Source organism: Onychostruthus taczanowskii, unplaced genomic scaffold (assembly GCF_017590055.1).
Source record: "Onychostruthus taczanowskii isolate IOZ18803 unplaced genomic scaffold, ASM1759005v1 scaffold38, whole genome shotgun sequence".
NCBI classification, from domain to species: domain Eukaryota; kingdom Metazoa; phylum Chordata; class Aves; order Passeriformes; family Passeridae; genus Onychostruthus; species Onychostruthus taczanowskii.
In genome coordinates this window covers 8,766,579-8,772,578 of record NW_024501237.1, presented here as the reverse complement: position 1 = coordinate 8,772,578, position 6,000 = coordinate 8,766,579, and positions in this window count along the sequence as shown.

Below are 6,000 nucleotides of genomic sequence, written 5' to 3'. Positions count from 1 at the left end.
TCTGAAGTATCCCTATCATCTGACAAAAAATGGGAATTTAATGCAAGCCCATTTTTCTGCTTCCTCTACAGAAATTGTTTTACTGACTCTGATTTTTTTAAAATGAATTTGGTATTCATGAAAGAGCACAGATTGATAGATTAGAAAGTAATGGCCAGATTTCTGCACAGAACTCAGATAAGCAAAACTATCTCAGTTTTAAAAAGGGTTCTGGTGGGATTTTAGTTCTAATCCACAGGGAAACGTTTCACCCCTGTGCACAACATGATGCAAGACAAGTGTCCCCACTTCTTCCCAAGTTAATTTTAAAGGTTTGTTGCCTGTCTGGAGTGCTGTAAGTGCAGGCTCTTACCTGGTGACTTTGGGAAGCAGCTTAATGAGAGACAGTGGCCAATAATGTGGTCAAACAGTGATTTAAATAGCTGATCTAACATTAGAAAGCTGATTTATTGCCTGAGAGATTGAATTTTCTCTTTCATCAGTTTAGTTAGAAAGAAAGGAAATTGCTGCATTTTAAGAGCAACATTGAAAAATATGGATTGGATGAAATACATTTTTAATTTTGAAAGTATCGGTAAAAAATATCCAGTCTTCTAGTAGTGGTTACACCCTCTGAAGGACTTCAAAGTGTGCAGCAGCCTTTCTACCTACCCAGGGGCTATGTTCATATGATCTGGTATGCACAGTCACTTTGATATGAGTAAACACAGGTGCAGATTTGCATCAATCAAAAAAAAAAATCTGTTTCATGTTTTTCCAACAGATGCTTTTTATTATCATTTCCTTTTTTATCTAACTTTGTTCCAAGACCAATATAACAAGCCTTCATCCCATGCACAGTTGTAGTGTTTGGCAAACTAGGGGCTGGTATGATACCTTACCAAAAGTATGTTCCATTCTTAAGGAAAAGAGGGTCTGTGTTTGTCTCATTTTTATTGGAGAAAAATAGAGTGTGAAGTACTATAGGTTTGCTACAAATAGCTTGAAAGAACCTCTTGATTATCATTCACTGTTTTAGAGATCCTTGTTAAAAGTGTTAATTTCAATTATCTAAATGTTTTTCTGTCTTGTGTGTCATTTGCAGTAAAATTACCAGGGCCAGATTTACTGGTGTACAGCATTTGCTGTGTGCAATTCCAGCCTCAGCTTTACGGCTGCTTTGTGTTGCTGGAGTGGTGCACTGAGCTTTTTAATGATTCTGGCTTATTGCCTATTCCCCACACATTCTATATCAATGTATTATTCCATGGTGGATAGCTGTGTATTTGCTGCAATTTACTTTAGAAACAGTATTAAAAAAGAAGTTGGCATGCATTAAATAATGCTTCATTGATTGCCTTAAACTTGCAACAGAGGAGTGCAGCTCTGCATCACTAGCCCTACAGAACACGTACATACATGTATACGTTAATACAGAAAAGCATGTGTAGAATAAAAGAGAAAGCCAAATTAAAGCCGTACAAGCCAAACATAAATGCATCTCAAATAACATCTTGAAAAATTGTGAGAAAATCCAGCACAATGTGCTGCACCACTCTGTAGTTTGTATGCAGGCATATTCATAACATGAATGAATTGTCATTTCTCCATGAGAGCAGCTTCCAGATTAGTTCCATTCTTATGACAGACACACAAACCCCTCTCCAGCAAGGCAACAGTCACAGGCTGCTGCTCCTTGCTCCCTCCTGCCCAGATAAATTTTTGGGTTTCAGGTCCAAATTCAGTGTTCAAAATCAGAACCATGGTGCAGACATCCATCACCAAGAGCCAAATAGCAACCAAACTGAAATTTGTATGACTAGAGAGTTTCTGATACTTGAATAAACAGTGTTTTCTGAAGTAGGAAGAACACGAGTATTTTGGTGACCACCTAAACTTCTGACTAACACGTAACGATTTCATTTCTGAAAACAGCACTCCGTGAGTACGGAGGTGAGCTATTTTATTACCCACGTGTCTCCTTTAGCTAAAGGCTTTATGTTTCCATTTTAGAAAGATTTTTGAACAATTTTTGTTTAAAATATAGGTAAAGGAATAAAAATGGGGAGGATGGATTCAATACAACAGAGAATTATTACCATGAGCTAGAACCTGAAGCATTTTAGCAGACTCATTACACTAAATAAATATGACAGGGTTGCAGCACTGTATGCTGTCTTCTAAGCCAGCCTGCTTTTCATCATCCAGATGCCTCTGTATGATCTAAAGTAGAGCTGCATGAGACTTGCAGTCAAATGCAATGCTGTCAGAAAGGCATGATCAATCATCTCTGCCAACCTGACAGTACAGGATCTGATTTATTCTGCCTCTGACTCCTATATTTATTACAAAATCAAAGGTAGGGTTTAGCATTAGTACAAAGCACTGGAGTTTTGTTCAATAGTGAGCTGTTGCATGTGGAACAAGCATCAAATCCCCTGATGTTTAATGATTCTTTTTAAATATAGCTGGTACATGAATTAGCAAACAGAGATGGGAAATACTAACAGCAGCCACAAGTAATTTATGAATATTGAATTGCACTGTGCAGTACATGTAGAGAAAATACAGTGAGAATTCCCTTAAAAGCTTCCTTGTCTGCCCCAGCTTTCAAGCAGAACACCTGAGGGAGCTATCCTGAATATAATGCTCAAAACCAAAGGAAAGAAAAAAGAAAAAGAAAAAGAAAAAAAAAAAACCACAAAAAAAAAAAAAAAAAAAAAAACACCAAAAAAAAAAAAAAAAAAAACAACACCAAAAAACAAAACAACAACAACAACAACAAAAAAAAAAAAAAACTCTGGAAACCTGAAATGTCCTTCTAGAACAGTATGACAGACATTTTTTAATGAAGCTATTGGTAATTGAAAATATGCAAGTAATTAAGTATACATAGAAGGCTAATAATAAAAATTCATTGCTGTGCACGTAGTCTTTCAGCTTGTCCAAATCTCTCACTATCCCCACAGAGTTTTCATAACCTCGAGTGGGGTTTACCATGTGCCCAAATTTTCTAATGCCAAGTTGGCCAAGTCAGGACTTCTAATCAGGTGTTGGATTGCAAGTGCAAGGATTCTATTAAAACACCACACCCTTGATACCTGAGAGGAGCTGAGTATTTGCTGTGATAAACTTTAAGATCCTCTGGCTGCAATCTGCAAACAAAACTATATGAGTCTGTTAGGAGGGAGCTGATTGGAACTGCTTTAGAGCTTTATGTGACCCTAATTTATGACTGTGTTACTTTTCAAAAGTACTGTTACAGCCTGAAAAATCAGTTTTCTATGACATGACAGTTTTCAGGTGAGGAAAAATAGGAGGTTTTAAAAAATCACAAGCAAATTGACAAGAATAGCACCCAACTTAAAATTAAATACAGATGTTTCAAAGACCTGGCTTGCAGAAGAGACACTGAATAGAAATGCTCTCAGTGAAAATGTATTTGTAGTCTTCAGTCAGGGTGAATGCAGAAGAAAGCACTGAGGAAATCATCTGCCTAGAGGTCATGTTTATACATCTCAGATTTTCCTCATTTTCTCCCAAGAATTTTGCCAAATGTGGAAGAATGCACACATATATAGAATCTAAAACATCTCAGGTTTTGCACTCATGGTGTGCTGGGCTGTGTCATAAGCCCTTCTGAAAGCCTCAATCCAGTTTAAGCCAGAGATCCTGCCTTGATGCTTTTAAACAGCTTGATAGGTAGATAGCATGAAAGCTGAAGTTCCCAAGGAGAGTTATTCATCTGCACCAGTCTGACTGCTTTGCTGTGCATATTCATTGATGGGTATCATTAGAAATCAGCTGGAAGTCATAATTAAGACTAGCCAGCATTGCTAGCAGCAAATTATAGATGTACTTTAGATCCAATTACACTGTAATGACTGAGTGGCAAAGAGATACTGGCAGCTGAAACTGCATCAAATGGCCTTCTTCAGGCAGAGCCAAAGGTACAGGGTAAAATTAGAAGATCCCATAACATTTAACTTCTCATAACTAACAGGGAGGGGGGGGAAAATAAAAAACATACACACACAAACCCCCACTTTTAAAAAATAGCACGAAAATTTCTATCTAACAGTTTTAGAAAACATTTTAAGTACAAATGAGAGAGGTGGTTGCAAAAGCCAGCTTCTTTTTAAAACCCAGGGTTCCAACTTCCCTTGAACAGAACAAGCTCTAGACAGCAAAGGGCCTGTCTAGAGCTAAGGTCACCTGCTAACATCCAGTTCTAGGGGCTGAGGTGCACCACAAAGGAAGGGATGGCATTTCCCTTTCAAAGGAGATGTAGGTGAATTCCTGGATCTGAAAAAGGCCTGTAGGAAAGCTTAGCAGTGGGAACATTTTGTAGTCTGGGTTGGGAGCAGAGAATGAGCTAGAGGAGTATAAAACTGACTTGCCACAGCAATTTTAGAACCATGTTGGATCATCACCAATAGCACATTTAGAAAATTTCAACGTTTTGATATACATCACAACACTATAGACATTCCTGTTACAGGAAAAATGAAGAGGATCCAAACTCTCTTGATAAAGTTAATCCTTAATTGTAAAAGGCGTTGTATCTACTTGGTTCTTTGCACTTCAAGGAAAAATTATTTCAAAAGTTTCTTTGAATAAAAAAAGAAATAAGAAAGCAAATGTAAACAGAAATGGTGTCAATTGTTGACATGTTCCCCAAGAGTTCCTTGGCAAAAATACAATAGAAAACAAATTAAACGTGGACTAACACACAAGAAAATTCTACAGACTTGTGAAGGCAACAAAAAAATTGAGTTTGACAAGTCTCAACAAATCCCCAGAGGTGTTTAAGGCATGGAGACTTTCCTCAGTTACTCCAGACACCACCAGAGAGGAATGGTTCAAAGAATGCAGGGGGAGGTTCAAGGGGTAAAAGAAAAATCACAAGTGATGTCTTCTACAGAAGAGGCACAGGGATATCCCAATCTGCCATCTCCCTTTGACAGTACCAGCCTTCCCTGAGACTTATCCTGCCAGGAGGAGAGCCAGGCTAAAAGGGACTCCACAACGCCTTAGGCAGGACACAAACTGTCATGAGCACAAGTATTAATTTTCAGGATGCTTGTCTAGCAGAAGAGTCTCCAGACTTAGGCAGCTGCCCAATAACCATTAGGGGTCATCACACATTGTCCCACACTTCCCCCTGACCACTCCTGACAGGATTCAAATGCCAGACTTTGTACTTTGCATCCTTGGCAGACATAAATACAATTTTTGTATTGGATTTCAGTATATTTGTTACCTGCTCCATGCTCTGCTTTCCAAGCTTTCTGTGGTCTGCTGGTCACAATATCTGATAGGTACAATGAAAAAAAATTAAATATCTAATTTATTGGATTTCAGTATATTTGTTACCTGCTCCATGCTCTGCTTTCCAAGCTTTCTGTGGTCTGCTGGTCATTAAACACAATATCTGATAGGTACAATAAAAAAAAATTAAATATCTAATCCCTCCTAAGAAAGATCAACACCCATTTCTCGAAGACTTATGCTAATTAAAATCTGTTTGGATTCTGATATATGGCTAATTCTTAAGTCACAATTTCTGGAGGCACTGAACATAATGGGAAATCCTCTTTATCTTGTTACATCAACACAATTATGCACCCGGTGGAAATAGGTAACTACTACTTGCTTCTGTAGAAAAATATTTGAAAACTATTCTTAAATTGAAGCCTGATTTTCCTGTGAAAATCAAAAAATCAGGAGCACATACATTCAGACAAAGAGTTATATTTATATACATATAGTGAAAGGCACATGAACCTTTGGCAAGCAAAGTTTTTTGGGTTTTTTCCATTCAGATTGAAAAATACGGAAGATGTCGTGTGGTAAAAGAATCCTCTATTTCAATTTGAAGTGAAAATAAATAATTCTTATGGGGGAATCATGATGCTCCAGATTAGGAGATGCAAAGGCATGTCAGCCCCTTCAGAGGCTTCAGGTGCTGAACGGTTTGTCTATTCTATACTAAATCTGACCAGTATTTGCTACTCACAT